Raw genomic sequence first — 16142 nt, 5'->3', positions numbered from 1 at the left:
CGACCAGTAGCTTGGCCAGCTCGGCCGTTAGCGCGGCCTACGCTTTCGCAGTTGCTTCTGCTGACGACATAAGACACGCCCCGTTCCCGCGCTGGCACGCACTCACGCCATATGCTCATGCGCACATAACGCGGTCAGCCGCGTTGGCTGCGCCGCGACGCTTGACTCTGCTTCCACTTTACAGCGGCGTAGTGTAAGTGCGTATTACATTTGAATCCGTAACCTGGATCGGTAGCGCTTTGGCGTGCGGTTTTGCAACTGTTCATTCGCTTTTATGAGAAGACCCACGTCTCTGTCACTAATCAACCGGCAACTAAATTAATTCTTATTAATTACTCGGCTACCGGAACGGCACATCGACCGATGTCTATTTGTCGACCACTAGCTTGGCCAGCTAGGTCGTTAGCACGGCCTACGCTCTCACAGTTCGTTCTGCCGGCGTGATAAGACATGGTCCGTTCACGCGCTCATGCACTCAGGACGCCGCCGATCACGGAGGCTGCGCTGCGACGCCAGACTCGGCGTCCACTTCGCAGCGGCGTAGCTCAACTGCGTCGGGACTGTACTGCCGCGGAGCCATTGAGCACCCTCCAAACCCGCCGTGGTGGCTTAGTGGCTATGGTGTTGCGATGCTGAGCGCGAGGTCGCGGGATCGAATCCTGGCCACGGCGGCCCCATTTCGGTGGGGGCGAAAACACCCTTGTACGTAGATGCCAGTGCACATTAATGAACCGCTGGAGGGCCAAATTTTCGGAGTCCCCGATTGCGGCGTGCCTCATAATCAGAGAGCGGTTTTGGCACGTAAACTCCCATAATTTATTTTTTAAGACGTTCCAATTACATTTCCGTCCTTGACCCGGTGTGGTAGCGCTGTGACGTGTGGTTATAAGGCACTCATTTGCTTATGTGAGCAGCCCCATGTCTCCCTTTAACGGAGCAATCGATTCAGTTTCCGGTTACTCACCGTGGTTGCTCAGTGGCTATGGTGTTGGGCTGCTGAGCACGAGGTCGCGGGATCAAATCCCGGCCACGGCTGCCGCATTTCGATGGGGGCGAAATGCCAAAACACCCGCGTACTTAGATTTAGGTGCACGTTAAAGAACCCCAAGTGGTCAAAATTTCCGGAGCCATCCACTACGGCGTGCCTCATAATCCGAAAGTGGTTTTGGCAGGTAAAACCCCATTATTTAATATTTTTTGTAAGTTTCGGGCTGATTGTTGACATTCCGGCGCTTCTCCACGCTCAAAGTCGTCTGCACGGTAACGTATGTGCGATTTTATTATTTGTAGGAAAACTCGTGAGGAAAACGATGCGCGACTGGATACGCATGACATTCATTCAATGCAACTTTATTTCGAAGCCCTGAAACATACATGCGGCAAAGCATTACTCTGGGCGTGTCAAGGAACACACGTACAAGTGAAATCAAGAGGCGGCTCTGCCGATTTGCTCATCCTCAGCTTTGTCTATGTAGTCTAAATGTGCACATACGTCGCAAGGACGATGAAAATACGTTGAAGTAATGATGCAATATAAAAAAAAAGTAGAATCCCCCCCCCCAACTACCGCGAACCGGAAGTATATAAGTACGCAAGTCAACATTAACGTGACAGAGAAATGAAGTGTGTCAGAACCCCTTAGCAGCGACTCGTAAATATTCAAGCACGTCTGCAAGAGCCCGAAGGCAGTAACTTCTGAGGGAAAGATTTTTGAATGGTGTGAAACGTGGGACATGAAACTTAACACTGATAAGACCGTCCGTCTTCGCTTCTCTCGCAAAAAGCTCCGCTTTCTTTTTACAGGCTAGGTTCGTCACCTTTGCTGGAAGAGACTAAATGCAAGTATTTGGGTGTCACACTAATACATTATGGAATTTACATATAGATAGCATCTGTTCTTCCGCATTCCGTAAACTGTACTTTTTAAGACATAAGCTTAGAAATTCTCCCCCTAGCGTAAAATTACTTGCTTACAATTCACTAATAAGACGTAAACTTTAATATGCATACGTTGTCTGGGACCTATTTAATAAACACAATACCACCCGCCTAGAAAAGGTACAGAGAAAAGCTGTAAGGTTTATTTACTCTAAATTTTCCCCGTATGACTCACCCTCTGAATTAATACAGATTAACGGTATCCAATGTCTTGAACGAAGAAAAAATTTACGTTTGCAATTTCTTTTCTTGCTTTGGAATCAAGATCTAGCCATCAACCCTTCTCCATATCTGTCGCTTTCAACGTCAAGGCATACACGCCACCGTCATCCCAATTCCCGGACGCCGTATTTTGCGCGAACAGATTTACTGAAGTTTTCATTTTTCGCTCTACCTGTAACCGACTGGAATGATTCCTTGCCTTTCGCCACACTTTGATGTTTCTTTTGTTAACTTTGTTATTGTTTGTTTTGTTGCCATTTCACCCACCCCGCTGGGACCTGTAGAAGGTCTGCAGTATTGAATAAACAAAAAAGAAGATACTAGAGAGGCATTATTTGGAACGGCTTTAAGATAGCATTAAGCACAAGCACGTAATGGCTCGTTCGAAAAGGCGGAGAAAAGTACGCGATAACACATCGTCAACATCATCACCAGCCTTTTATGTCCACTGCAGGACGAAAGCCTCGTCCAGCGCCAGCAGATTCCAGCTAGCTCCTGCGAATTTCCTCATTTCATTGCCCCACCTAGTCTTCTGCCGTCCTCGCCTGCGCTTTCTTTTGGCAAACTACAAAACTGCGCGAAAGTACACGCGATATTGAAGTGGCTCTTATACGGAGACTGCTTAGCCTACGGGAAATGTAAACGACAGGTGTACGTTTTCCGGCTACACAATCAATACACAGGCGCCAATTGAGGCGCGCGTCATAAGTTAATCCGATATTTTTTTTTATGTACTCAACCTGTTGTACGTCTCAAACGCGCACTGTGGATATTGCAGTCGTAGTCTCGGGCTTGGTTGCCCATTTACAAAGCCACTGGTTATTGAAATGAACACTTACCTTGCCGTCGAAGGCATCCAAAAACATTCGCACCGACAGAACTGGGGAATATTTAACGTTGTAATGTCGAAACACTGTTCTACATCTAAAAAGCTCGCAGAATTTCCTCAGCGTTATTTCTCGCCATCCATGGCATATTTCTGCTAAAGGACGATCTATGAACAGCGGGAATTATCGCTGTCGCTAGCAGTTCGGTTCCTAAGCTATTCACAACCGACACTCGGCTCGAGCGAATATGGCTAAAGAACGGCAGATTGGCGAGTCGATAGTTTTCCCACGTTTAAAGAAAACAGCGCAGTCTTAAATGCAGAGCACCGCGTCTCCCTTTCTGCTGCCCGACGTCTATTACTTTAGCTTTTTTTTTTTTTAGCAATATGGAATATGGCTACTTTGTTTTACGTACACAATTTTCAATTTTGACGTCCAAACGGCGCAGTACACAGAAGATGCGTTACGCATAACAAGGTTAAATGGTCCGGAACTACATTGGCGACTAGCTGTGAACATCCCAGCCAAATTTCGCAGTCGTGCGCGACGCGTACTTTTCCGTTCTTCGAGCTACTCATCCCATCCACACACATTGCGAGACAACGCTACCAGGGCTAACTTTCAAGAGCGAATTTATTTCCAGAAAAGACTACATCTGTAGGCCCGCACACGGAAATGTCCCAACTACCGCATACGAAAACCGCCCGCTTGCATGAACGCAAATTCACTTGCAGTCATGGCAAGTGAAGGGGAACTAATGCAGCGACCGGAGGCCCTCGCTATCAAAGCAGCATAAACTTCTCGCGTAACTGTGTTCGGATTCAACAAAGCACTACGCAAACACGAGTTTACGTCCGAAATGACCGGCATGCACAGACATGACCATCTTAGCATCGATTCAGGCTGTCCAATGTAAAACTCCCTACACGATAACGGAAGGCGATACATTCTTTACGCATTGCACTAAAGGTGGTAGAAAATTCTTTTTGCAATCTGCGCTTTTTTTTTTTTTACAGACGGATCAGTGGCACTGCATAAGCTGAGCAATTTATCCCGAGCGGGAATTACTGAATCTACTTTAACCTCTCGTCCAAGTTTCTTTAGCGCGCAAGGTAGGTTATGCAAACAGGGCACAACGAAATTTGTTTCATATTGTCACTACTGCTCATGTGCTTGCTATCCTGTTTAACGCACTTCCTGCTACTGATTCACGTACATGGTCAGGGTAACCAGAGTTCGATAGATGCTCTTTCGGTATGTCAAAGCGTATAGGAATTTTATGGGAACATCATTTCCGGATCGCGTTGTTGAGACACAGGTTAGCCATTTCTCTTCAATAGCTTAAAACGACATGATGCTCCCGCATCTTTCATCCTTTCATGTGTGGCGATTCGGACTATATCGGTGCGCGGGCCTACCACATGCGGTTATTTTTCTGGAAATAAACGGTCAGTTAAAAGTTAGTGCTACAAGACACGGACAAGAGGGAGAGAACGGGACGATCGCTATGAACCCAATCCATGTATATAACCAATTAGAGCAGGGAACCATACTTATAAATTCCAATCCGTGTATTTCCTCTGGCTTTACGAACTCGACAACTCGGTAGGCCTCCGTGTTATCGGTACTCCATTTCGGCTACGCAGGACCTACCTCGGAAACACTCATCAGTTGGACTCGTGGTACAATAAGTACGAGTCGTCTTGCACGCCATGGGCGTTACATGTCGCCATCGTCGTCTTCTAGCGTTTCGGCCAGCGGTGTTGTGAGTCTTTATTTTTGTGTGTGCACAACCACGCGCTCGTCGGAATACTCGGCAATGGAGCCAATGACCACGTCTTCGCGACGGTAAATATGGCCACTCTGACGCAGGTTCGAGACCTGACGTCCGAGCTGAATCTCTCCAGCCTGGGTCAGCGACTGTGCGCTGGTCCGCGCGCGAAGTTGCTCCTTGACGAGGGACTGCCATTCGAAGTCCGCGGGGGGGGGGGGGGGGATATCCTCGCCATAATCACCACTTCTGGTGAGCACGCCACTAAGGAACTGTAGAAAAAAAAAAGAAGAAACATTTGAGAAGCCTGGCAAGTCCTTCAAGCAGAAAGAGATGCATGTCGCGTATTTTACTCAGTTTTCAGGAATTTACACACTGTTCGATAAAAAGGTGGTGCTACGGGAGGCGCGAAGGCGGAATCAACGAACCCGGGTGATGCAAAGTGACAGTCAAAAATCAAACGCATCATAACACTCGAAAAAGTAGATTCGAAGACGCCCGAAGCTTTCTACTAAAAAGTACTTATAATCACAAATGCTCATCGTCGAGCAAGGTACAAGTACTACAGTTCATATAGACTAGACAACAAGACTATCTAGACCTTCGAACGATACAACGTTCTCGCGCGAGAGCACGTGTGTGCAGCTGGCGTTGGGTGAGAAGAGCGCAGTGCAATCTACGTGCTCCACGCTTGACAATTATAGCCCGGAAAAGTAAGCCATTTTAAGGCCTGTCTTCTTAATTACACAGAACTCTGAATGTTTCAAATATTGACCTTTGAGTTGCATACTACTGCTTTGTCAAGGCAACCAAAATTTGTCAAAAGTATTAGTCTAAGTAATGAATCAGCACAATATGCGAAGTCTGACACCGAAACGAGTTATCTGCTGCAATTGCAAGGCACACATCAAGCTAGCTTATTGAAACGTTTCGTGTGCAGTACAGAAATTCCACACAAATTCCATCTTTTTTTGCAAATCGGCTGCATTTCACATTAGAAACCCTGTACCATCAGCATTAATAGAAACATGACCAGAAAATAACCGAATAGAATGCCTGTTAACGTAATTGCATGGAATCGAATTGCCATGTAGCCAATTATTAGCGTAGTGTAGTAAACATCATTGTTCGTTTCGAACTCTTTTTAAAATCGCATATACAAATGGTGAACTTGGGAACAGAACAATATATGCGAATAGCTTCAAAATTGTTGTGCTTTACTTAGTTCAGTACTAGCAAATTATTCAGAAGCTGAGGACTGGAGCGAAGATATCCAGCTCTCAAAAGAAAAGTAGTTTACAGTTTACAGCGTGCTTCCTTTACTAATCTGCCTTTTACGCTTTGCTGTGCTGCCCTCTACCGCATAGCGCTGGTAACGCTGGTAAGGGTCGCCCGTCGATTTCTGTACCATCGTCCATGTTGGGTTTGCGTCGGTAATGCGTTTCGTGCATAGTGATTGGCTTCTCCGGGGAAGCATGTCGTACCGGAAGTTAAAGGCGCGCGGAGTTCCGTCTGCGGACGTGCATGTCTTAGAGTTTGTTTTTGCAGATTACCGCACCTGGAACTCGCTTTTTGTATGTGTTTTAGACATTCTTCAGATATTTAGCATAATCAATACCTCTTAGATCCTAGCCTTGCGCGTTGGATTAACCAAAGCGGTGCATTCGTTTTCGTCGACATTTACAGCGACAGATTGTCAATTCTGAGGTTCAAATATTGTGTAAACGGCGCATCGGACATAAAATAGTGTCAAAACATAGTAAAACATACGTGTCTGCACATATGAGTGGCCGAGCCACTTAAACGATATATGTTTGCACTTCAACATGCAGAGCAAGAAGGTTCCAGCCTGCTGGACATCCTTGTTAACCGACATCCAAAGTGGAGAATTCCGCTGCTAGGAGACATCATGTAGTGTCCATGCCACCGACAAGGCACTGTGTCTCCTACGTTGCTCGGAACTGACACCTGTGGCCTGACATGAGTATGTTGCAGTGGATGCTGTTCACCTCGCTGATCCAGCATCCAGGTGGACCTGGGAGCGATACCAAGGCCAGAGTGAGAATCGCAGCCTAGGTGCCTTCCTGAGCCTATTTATTTATTGACTACGCCAGTTACAAGCACGTCATAGCGCAGACAGCAGTCATTTCCTGTCCTGTATTCCTGTCTTCATTTAATTCAAACAAAACAATTACCACTACGGAGCTACATTGACTGGTAAACGGTGCAACATTGGTCGCTATAGAAGCTAGTACAAAAGAGCTTCACCTTTAGGCTTGTTTATCAAATGACAACCCTTTAAACTTTTTGCTATCGTCATTAGTGTTCTATCTTTCGTGTTCATAGAGGAAACACAAAAGTGTTGCTGAGAAACTTCAGCCAGGAGTTCAAGCACATCAACAAGGGCACGACGATCGCATACATCGAGGAAATTCTGGAAACCAGCAATGCGTTTGTCCTCTCGGATTCTGCCGCATGTATCCCGACGACCGTAGTTCCCGAACCAGACTTCGACATAAATCCAAGCCTCCCCATGATTAGGCAACAAGAGCTGAGAAACTTACATCGACGATACAAAGGCTGCTTCTCGACGTCATCAAGGATTCCACAGACACCAGTCGCAAAGCATCGCATAATCATCGAGGAGTGCGCTCGACCACTCCGCCAGAGCCCTTACCGAGTTTCGACGCGAGAACGTGAAGCTATTAGGCAACAAGTAGACGAAATGCTCCGCAACGACATCATCCAGCCGTCGAAAAGCCCGTGGGCATCGCTTGTTGTACTGGTGAAGAAAAAGGACGGAACCCCACGTTTCTGCGTCGATTATCATCGACTGAACAAGATCACGAAGAAAGACGTATACCCTCTTCCACGGATAGACGACGCATTGGATCGGCTCTGCAACGTTAAATACTTCTCGTCGATGGACCTCAAGTCTGGCTACTGGCAAATAGAAGTAGACGAGAGAGGTCGCGAAAAGACTGCCTTCATCACGCCAGACGGCCTCTTCGAGTTCAAGGTCATGCCATTCGGATTGTGCTCGGCGCCTGCAACGATCCAGCGCGTCATGGACACGGTGTTAGCAGGACTGAAGTGGCAGACCTGTCTTGTTTACTTGGGTGACGTCGTCGTCTTCGCCGGAAATTTCGACTATCACCTTAGGCGGCTTGCGACAGTACTTGAGGCCATAAAATCATCAGGGCTCACTCTGAAGCCAGAAAAGTGCCGCTTCGCTTATGATGAGCTTTTGTTCCTAGGCCACGTCATCATCAAATCCGGAGTACGCCCGGACCCGCAGAAAACAGCTGCCATCGCAAAGTTCTCGCAGCCCATCGACAAAAAGGCAGTGCATAGATTCCTTGGCATGTGTGCCTACTACAGGCGCTTTGTCAAGGACTCTTCACGCATCGCTGAGCCGCTAACGCATCTAACCAAATCTGATGTCGAGTTCAAATGCCGCATGCCGACGCATTTCAAGAACTTAAACGACGCATGCAGTCACGCCAGTACTTGCACATTTCGACCAAGAAGCCGATACCGAAATTCACACTGACGCCAGTAGCCTAGGCCTCGGTGCCGTCCTAGTCCAGAAGAAAGACGGACAAGAACGGGTGATATATTATGCTAGCCGGTCGCTGTCAAAAGCGGAAGGCAATTATTCTACGACTGAAAAGGAATGCCTCGCCATCATTTGGGCTACAGCAAAATTCCGCCTTTACTTATATGGCAGGCCATTCAAAGTCGTCAGCGACCATCACGCGTTGTGTTGGCTAGCTAACTTAAAGGACCCTTCAAGACGTCTGGCGAGGTGGTGCCTCAGACTGCAAGAATATGACGTCATGGTAATCTGCAAGTCCGGACAAAAACACTGATGCCGACTGCCTATCACGCGCCCCTATCGATTCCCCGCCGGCAGACGACGAGGATGACGACGCCTTCCTCGGAATAATAAGCGCAGAAGACTTCACTAAACAGCAACGAGCAGACCCGGAGCTAAAAGGCCTCGTCGAGTATATGGAAGGGAACACCGACGTAGTAGCTAGGGCTTTTAAGCGCGGATTATCTTCGTTCACTTTGCAAAACCACCTGCTCGTAAAGAGGAACTTCTCACCAGTCCGTGCCAGCTACCTTCTTGTTCCCCTCAGCGCTGCGTTCAGAAATACTGTACGCCCTACATCACGATGCAACCGCTGGGCACCTCGGGTTCTCCCGAACGCTGTCGAGGATAAAGGAAAAGTATTATTGTCCGCGTCTGACCGCCGACGTCGCCCGTTACGTCAAGACATGCCGAGATTGTCAGCGACGCAAGACACCACCAACAAGGCCAGCAGGATTACTACAGGCAATCAAGCCTCCATGTCGACCTTTTCAGCAGATCGGGATGGACTTTTTGGGACCATTTCCTACGTCAACGTCCGGAAATAAGTGGATCATCGTGGCGACGGCCTAGCTCACCCGCTTCGCTGAAACTAAAGCACTGCCGAAAGGCAGCGCAGCTGAAGTGGCAAAGTTTTTCGTCGAAAGAGTTCTGCTGCGACATGGCGCCCCAGAACTCCTCATCACCGACAGAGTAACGGCCTTTACAGCGGAGCTCACCCAAGCCATTCTGCAGTACAGCCATACAAACCACAGGAGGACAACTGCCTGCCACCCGCAAACGAATGGTCTCACGGAGCACCTGAACAAGACCCTCGCCGACATGCTAGCGATGTACGTCGACATCGAGCACAAGACGTGGGACGCGGTCCTGCCGTACGTAACCTTTGCTTACAACACGGCGGTGCAAGAAACACAGATCACGCCGTTCAAGCTGGTCTACGGCAGGAACCCGACGACGACGCTCGACGCCATGCTGCCGCACGTCACTCACGAGGAAAATCTTGACGTCGCATTATGCAAAATAGAAGTGAGGCGTGCAGACAGGACACAAGAGTAGAGAAGTGGACAACACGAACGCCGCGTCTTATGGTAGAGGCATGGCATATCTATAATGGTGGAAGTGCGTGCGTGAGTCAGCCTTCGATTAATTTACATAAGGAAGAGATTAAGTACCTTAACAGTTATCTCTCACGTAGGCCGGCACGTTTACCCGATTGACACGTGGTGCTACCATTCCTGAGCATGCGCAGATGAGTTTTGTGCCTTCTTTCTTTTTTCGCCTCAGTGCCCCCTTCAGTTGATAGTCGGCGTTCGTGTTGTCCACTTCTCTACTCTTGTGTCCTGTCTGCACGCCTCACTTCTATTTTGCATAATGAATCCTTACCAACTAGCTCAGCTTTCTGTCGTTCTAAGCTTGACGTCGCTACCTATCTCCAGCGCGCCGAAGAAGCCCGACAGCTCGCCCGCCTGCGGATCAAGAACCAGCAGAGGACCGACAGCCGACACTACAACCTCCGACGACGCTTCGTCGAGTACCAGCCCGGCTACCGTGTTTGGGTATGGACCCCGATACGCCGACGAGGACTCAGTGAGAAACTGCTGCGACGCTATTTCGGACCCTACAAGGTCATCCGACGTATTGGCGCCCTGGACTATGAGGTCGTGCCAGACGGCATTTCGCATTCACAGCGGCGCCGCGCACGACCTGAAGTGGTCCACGTGGTGCGCCTTAAACCCTTTTACGGACGCTGACGAGCTTTCTTATTTTGTTGTTTTCTTTGCTACGAGTGCTTTTGTTTATTACTTTCGTTTGTTTGCAGCATCGGGTCGATGCTTTTTAAGAGGGGGGTAATGGCACGTGTACTTATCTTTATCGGGCGACAACGTTTCGCCGCCTAATAAATGTTATCGCACAGCGCGGGACGCACCTGCATGTATCCGAAGTTTCTGGAAAGTTATCGATGCTTCTATCCGCTGTCTGTTGTCGCCGAACCTTATGTTATCTGATTTCATCGTCTGACGCGAATGGTGTAGAACTCTGCAGAAGGCACGCGGCTCCCAACGATTAGCCTGGAACATTCGACGACTGCTCTATAAAAGCCGACGCGCTTGACCCGCTGATGAGATTTTCGACGATCGCCGACCGTGTTCGCCGCTATCGTTGTGCTATAAGTCTAGCCTCTTTTGTGGGCACAGGTTCGCCCAATTAAAGTTAGTTTTGTGTTCCACAGTATTGCTACTATGTTCTTTGACGCCACGACCACGTGACAATATGCGAGCTCTCTTCCGTTCTCGACCTCCGGCGCTCGCGTGCTGCTGCAGACTATGTCATTCAGGTGGCTCCCCTTTAGAGGCTGCACATCGATTATTCGCACGCTCTGTGCGCGCGAAGTAACTGCTTGTTTGTCCCTAACGCTTCCTCGTGCTTTTTAAAGCGATGCCTCATAAAACGCGCTATGTAACGACGAAAACGTGCTAATTTTAATACTCGAATTTGAACATCCCTCTATATTATCGTGATAACGGCTCTTAATTATAGGAAAACTGTTCGAAAAGAATTCGATATTCAATTCGACTCGCTTTCGGCACAATTTTATTCGTATTCGATTTTGTCTCAAAAATCGCTATTCCCACACCACTACAATAGCAGTATATTAGCACTATGGGCAGTCTACGCAACCCACCTATCTACTGTAGACTGGGCACCACACAAGCGGACGCCATGCAAGAGAGTCGCACGAGCTCTGGACAAAACCGTCAGTGATGCTGCACATTCGTTGACATTAACTCTCACTATCTGTTCTCAAATACTCTCCCTTTAAGAGTACTTCACACATCGTTAAGTATTGCTTTCCCAGTCTGGGCACAATGTTGAGTGCTGATACTGCCTGCTGCTCAATACACGTTTATCAACCGCAGTGCTTTTATCGTTCACGCAGCAACATTAATTTCTTAATCCAGATGTGGTATTACTAGACCAGCCGATCTCTGGTATGCACATCCACGACATGTTCTTCCAAATAGATTATGGTGTCGGATCGTCATGATGACCACCCAACGAGCCACCTACGATATCTTATCCATAGTGACACGAGGTAGATCACCGTCTGCAGTGTACAACCGCGTAGACTATACGCAATACGCGATAACGAGAGAATGCAGCGAAATACCGTGAACTGTGCTAGCGAGTGGGCTAAAAATGTTGACCATTCCTCTGTATTGCATCCACAGATAAGGCTGCACCTATGAATAAAGAAAACAGATCCTGTGCACGATTTTTGACGAAAGACTGCGTGTAATCGGTCTTTTCTGTCTGTCCATTTATGTCATTCAGAGCGGCGACTATACAAGAACCGACAGCGAATAAATCTGCTCTTGTTGCATAAAACCCAGCTAGATACTTTACCTGTTATGGTTCAGTTGCAGAAAAAAAGTGTCCTCCTTGTCTCGTGGGTCAACAAGCTCTGTGCAAAAAATTAAATTAAATTGAGTGTTTGGACCTCCTGTTTCATTGGTACATATTGGAAAATATACCAAAGAAACAAAGAATTTCTGGTACGGCCAATATCGATCGGAATTTTACTTTTGGAAGATGAAAAAAAAAGGATGACTAATTTATTCATAGTTCTCAGCCTATACACTTATTGAAAGACAAACATGCAATAACACCATGCTCACGCAACACATACACTACGGGAGCTTTTTACTGATAGTGTTGCGTAAGATTCTGATCTTTTACATCACACAGCCCAAATGACCTGAATGGCTAAACACTATTGATTTTACGCATTCTTCGTTTGCCCACCCTGATTGACAAACAGCCTCTTGCCCGACTTTTAACATGGCTACACTAGTTACGTGTGCCTAATATGATTTTAGTAGATTACTCTTCAATGACATGTAAACAAGAAAGACTTAATAAAAAAAAGAAGCACTCTTATGCACCATTTGGAGCAATCTCCTTTTTGTTTACATACGCATTAGCTGTCTGTAAGTAGCCCTGCAGATTCATTTCAGGGCCTGATCAGTCATAGTGAGCCTTGAGGATTGTCAACTAAGATGCCTTTTTCCTATGTGTAATTTTAGGCATGTGTCGATGCAAATGGAAGGCGAACAGCGTATATAGATTGCGTGCAGTATTATAACTTGTATTTATTGCATACAGCGTAGTAAAGGGACACAAGCGGCGAACACTATTAAGGTAGGTACTAAGTGTTTTATAGCTTGAGTCTAGGCGAGTGACTAAATGAAGGTTAAGATCTATATCACTTTTCTTTTATCCTTATGCCAGTGGCCATCACATGGACGGGTTGTTTGGAGTACCACGGCAGGCGACGTCCCCTGCTTCCGTATTTCTCCTGCATGGACTTTCCTTGACCGTTTATCAAGAACCCTTAAACCACTACCGTACGCTTACATTGCTTCCAGCTGTTAAAATATTTTCCTTGAGAACAAGCGCCCCTGAAAGCTGATGGCGCACTAGGTCATGTGGAACCATTGCACTACCTTTGAATGAGCAAGCTGGGCGGGTGACATCGTTCCAAGACGATCGTAACAACAACCTTCATCTCTCTCATTCAATAATTTGCTTATAATTGAATTCCAGTAGGGGTGTGTGAGCGGCCATTTTCAATACTGAATCAAATACATATCGGACAGTGTCAGCTGAGAAACGAACTGAATATGAAATATTTTTGAACAGTTCTCGAATGAGGCACTTCTGTTAACTCCGCTAACATGAAGCGGTCTTCACATCCTAATATATTCCTAACATTGCTAAATTTGTATGATTATATAGCACGTCTCGAAGTTTGGTTTAACAAAAGCAAACATGAAACAATACGAGCCCATACGCAGTTTATTTGCATTCTCAGGACTCATTAATTAATGTAAATTACAGCAGTCCAACCGAAAAAAAAGGTAGGGAATGAGGTAAATGGGACAAGACCAATTAAAGAGGCTAAAGTGAAATAATTATGCATAGAGGACTTTACAGCAGACCTATCCCACTGCAGTCGATTAAGGGACGTACGCCTGCTAGAGTACAGAGGTTGTGAAATAATTCAACAGGCAATTTAATCTTGAAAAGTGAAAGGCGTTGCAAAGACTACGAGTAAAACAGTTAAGCCTTTGATGGGCTCACCTTGCTGCTCCGACTCGTATAGCTGCGCCAGGTGATGCCTCCCATGCTTGACCTTGCGGGCATGCGCGAAAGCCGGCGTCGTCCCTGTCCCAAGGATTGGAGCAGGACACGACCAGGTCCAATCAGGGCAAGTCGTTCACCACAGCGAGGGACGACAGAAAACAAAACAAAGCACGACGTGTATGTGTGAGACGAACGGCTAAAAAAAAATAGTGATAAGAGACATTGCCTTACAAATCTGGTCAGCATGAAACTTCACGTCGTTCTCAGGCTCCACCAGTTTTCTTATTACTGCGATAGCACGCATACTGACACTAACTTTCACGACTGATAAGCGAATTTGACCAAATTAGTTATCGTGGAAATTAAATCAACCTATAGCAGGTTAGAAATTCAGTGCCCTCCTATTTGCTCAATCCTTTGAAAAGCTCATGTTCGACGCTTGCATGACTACTGCTGCAAATGCACATGTACTGTCACTAATATTCATGATTTATAAGCGTATTTGACCAAATGAGTTATCGTGGAAAACATATGAGCCTATAGCCCGTTAGAAACTCAGCGCCCTCCTATTTGCTCAATTCTATGAAAAGCTAATGTTCGATGCTTACGTGACTACCTCTGCAAATGCACACCAACTGACACTAACTTTGATTCATAAAAGAAATTGACCAAATAATTATCGTGTAAAAAATATCTGCCTTTAGTCCGCTAGAAATTCAGTGCCCTCCTATTTGCTCAATTCTATGAAAAGCTAATGTTGGACGCTTACACGACTACCTCTGCAAATGCACATATACTGACACTAACTTTCATGATTGGTAAACGAATTTGACCAAATTAGTTATAGTGTAAAAAATATCAGCCCGTATCCTATTAAGTGCACTTCTATTTGCTCAATTCTATGAAAAGCTAATGCTCGACGCTTACGTGACTACCTATGCAAATGCACATATACTTACGCTAACTTTAATGATTGATAAATGAATTTGACCAAATTAGTTATTGTTGAAAAAACACAAGCCTATAGCCCATTAGATTTACAGTGCCCTCCTATTTGCTCAAAACTTTGAAAAGCTAATTTTCGACGCTTACACGACTACTTCTGCAAATACAAATGCACTGACACTAACTGTCATGCTTTATATGCGAATCTGACCAAATTAGTTATCGTGGAAAATATATCAGCCTATAGCCCGTTATAAATTATGTGCATACCTATTTTCTGAATCCTCTGAAAAGATAATGTTCGACGCTTATGCGACTACCTCTGCATATGAACATGTACTGAAACTAACTTTCACGATTGATACAGAAATTTGAGCAAATAGTTGTCCTGGAAGAAATATAAGCCAATAGCCCATTATAACTTTAGTGCCGTTATATTTGCTCAATTCTCTGAAAAGCTAATGTTCGATGCTTAAAAGACTACCTCTGCAAATGGACGCATACTAACACTAACTTTCATGATTTATAAGCGAATTTGACCAAATTACTTATCGTCGAAACTATATCAGATTTTCATTGCCCTCCTATTTGCTCAATCCTCTCAAGTGTAATGTTCAACGCTTATACGACTACCTCTGCAAATGCACATGTACTGAAACTAACTCTCATGAGTGATAAACGAATTTGAGCAAATTAGTTATCGTTGAAAAAATGTAAGCCTATTGCCCATAAGATTTTCAGTGCCCTCCAATTTGCTCAACCCTCTGAAAAGCTAACGTTCGACGCTTACACGACTACCTTTGCGAATGCCTACGTACTGACACCAAATTGCATGATTCATAAACGAACTTGACCAAATTAGTTATTGTTGAAAAATATAAACCCGTTAGAAATTCAGTACCCTTCTATTTATTAAATTCAATCAAAAGCTGATGTTCGATGCTTACATGACTACCTCTGCAAATGCACGTACGCTGACACTTTCATGATTTATAAGGTAATTTGACCGAATTAGTTATCGTGGGAAAAACATAAGCCTATAGACCCTCAGAATTTCAATGTCGTCCTATTTGCTCAATTCTCTGAAAAGCTAATGTTTGACGCTTACATGACCGCCTCTGCAAATGCACGTATACTGACACTAACTTTCAGGAGTGATAAACAAATTTGACCGAATTCTTCATCGAGGAAATTATATAAAGCTTTGGCCCGTTAGAAATTCCGTGCCCTCCTAATTGCCCAATTCTCTGGAAAGCTAATGTTCGACATTTACACGAACACTTCTGCAAATGCACATTTACTGACACTAACTTTCATGATTTATCAGCACATTTGACCAAATTATTTATCCTGGAAAATATAAAAGCCTATGGCCCGTTAGAAATTCAGACCCGTCCTATTTGCTCAATCCTTT

The 16142-nt window shown here is 45.7% G+C and overlaps 1 protein-coding gene across 1 annotated transcript in view; it reads right to left on the bottom strand.

Annotated features, from left to right (window-relative positions):
* LOC142559567 (uncharacterized) overlaps nt 1–3188 on the bottom strand; it is a 78482-nt gene extending 75294 nt beyond the window's left edge. The window contains exon 1 of the mRNA XM_075671148.1: nt 3000–3188. The gene's annotated coding sequence lies outside the window, so the exon portion shown is untranslated. The remainder of the gene's footprint in view (nt 1–2999) is intronic.
* Between the last annotated feature and the right edge of the window lie 12954 nt (nt 3189–16142).

This window comes from Dermacentor variabilis, chromosome 10 (genome assembly GCF_050947875.1).
Source record: "Dermacentor variabilis isolate Ectoservices chromosome 10, ASM5094787v1, whole genome shotgun sequence".
Lineage (NCBI taxonomy): Eukaryota > Metazoa > Arthropoda > Arachnida > Ixodida > Ixodidae > Dermacentor > Dermacentor variabilis.
This window is presented reverse-complemented; position numbering and strand designations above follow the sequence as displayed.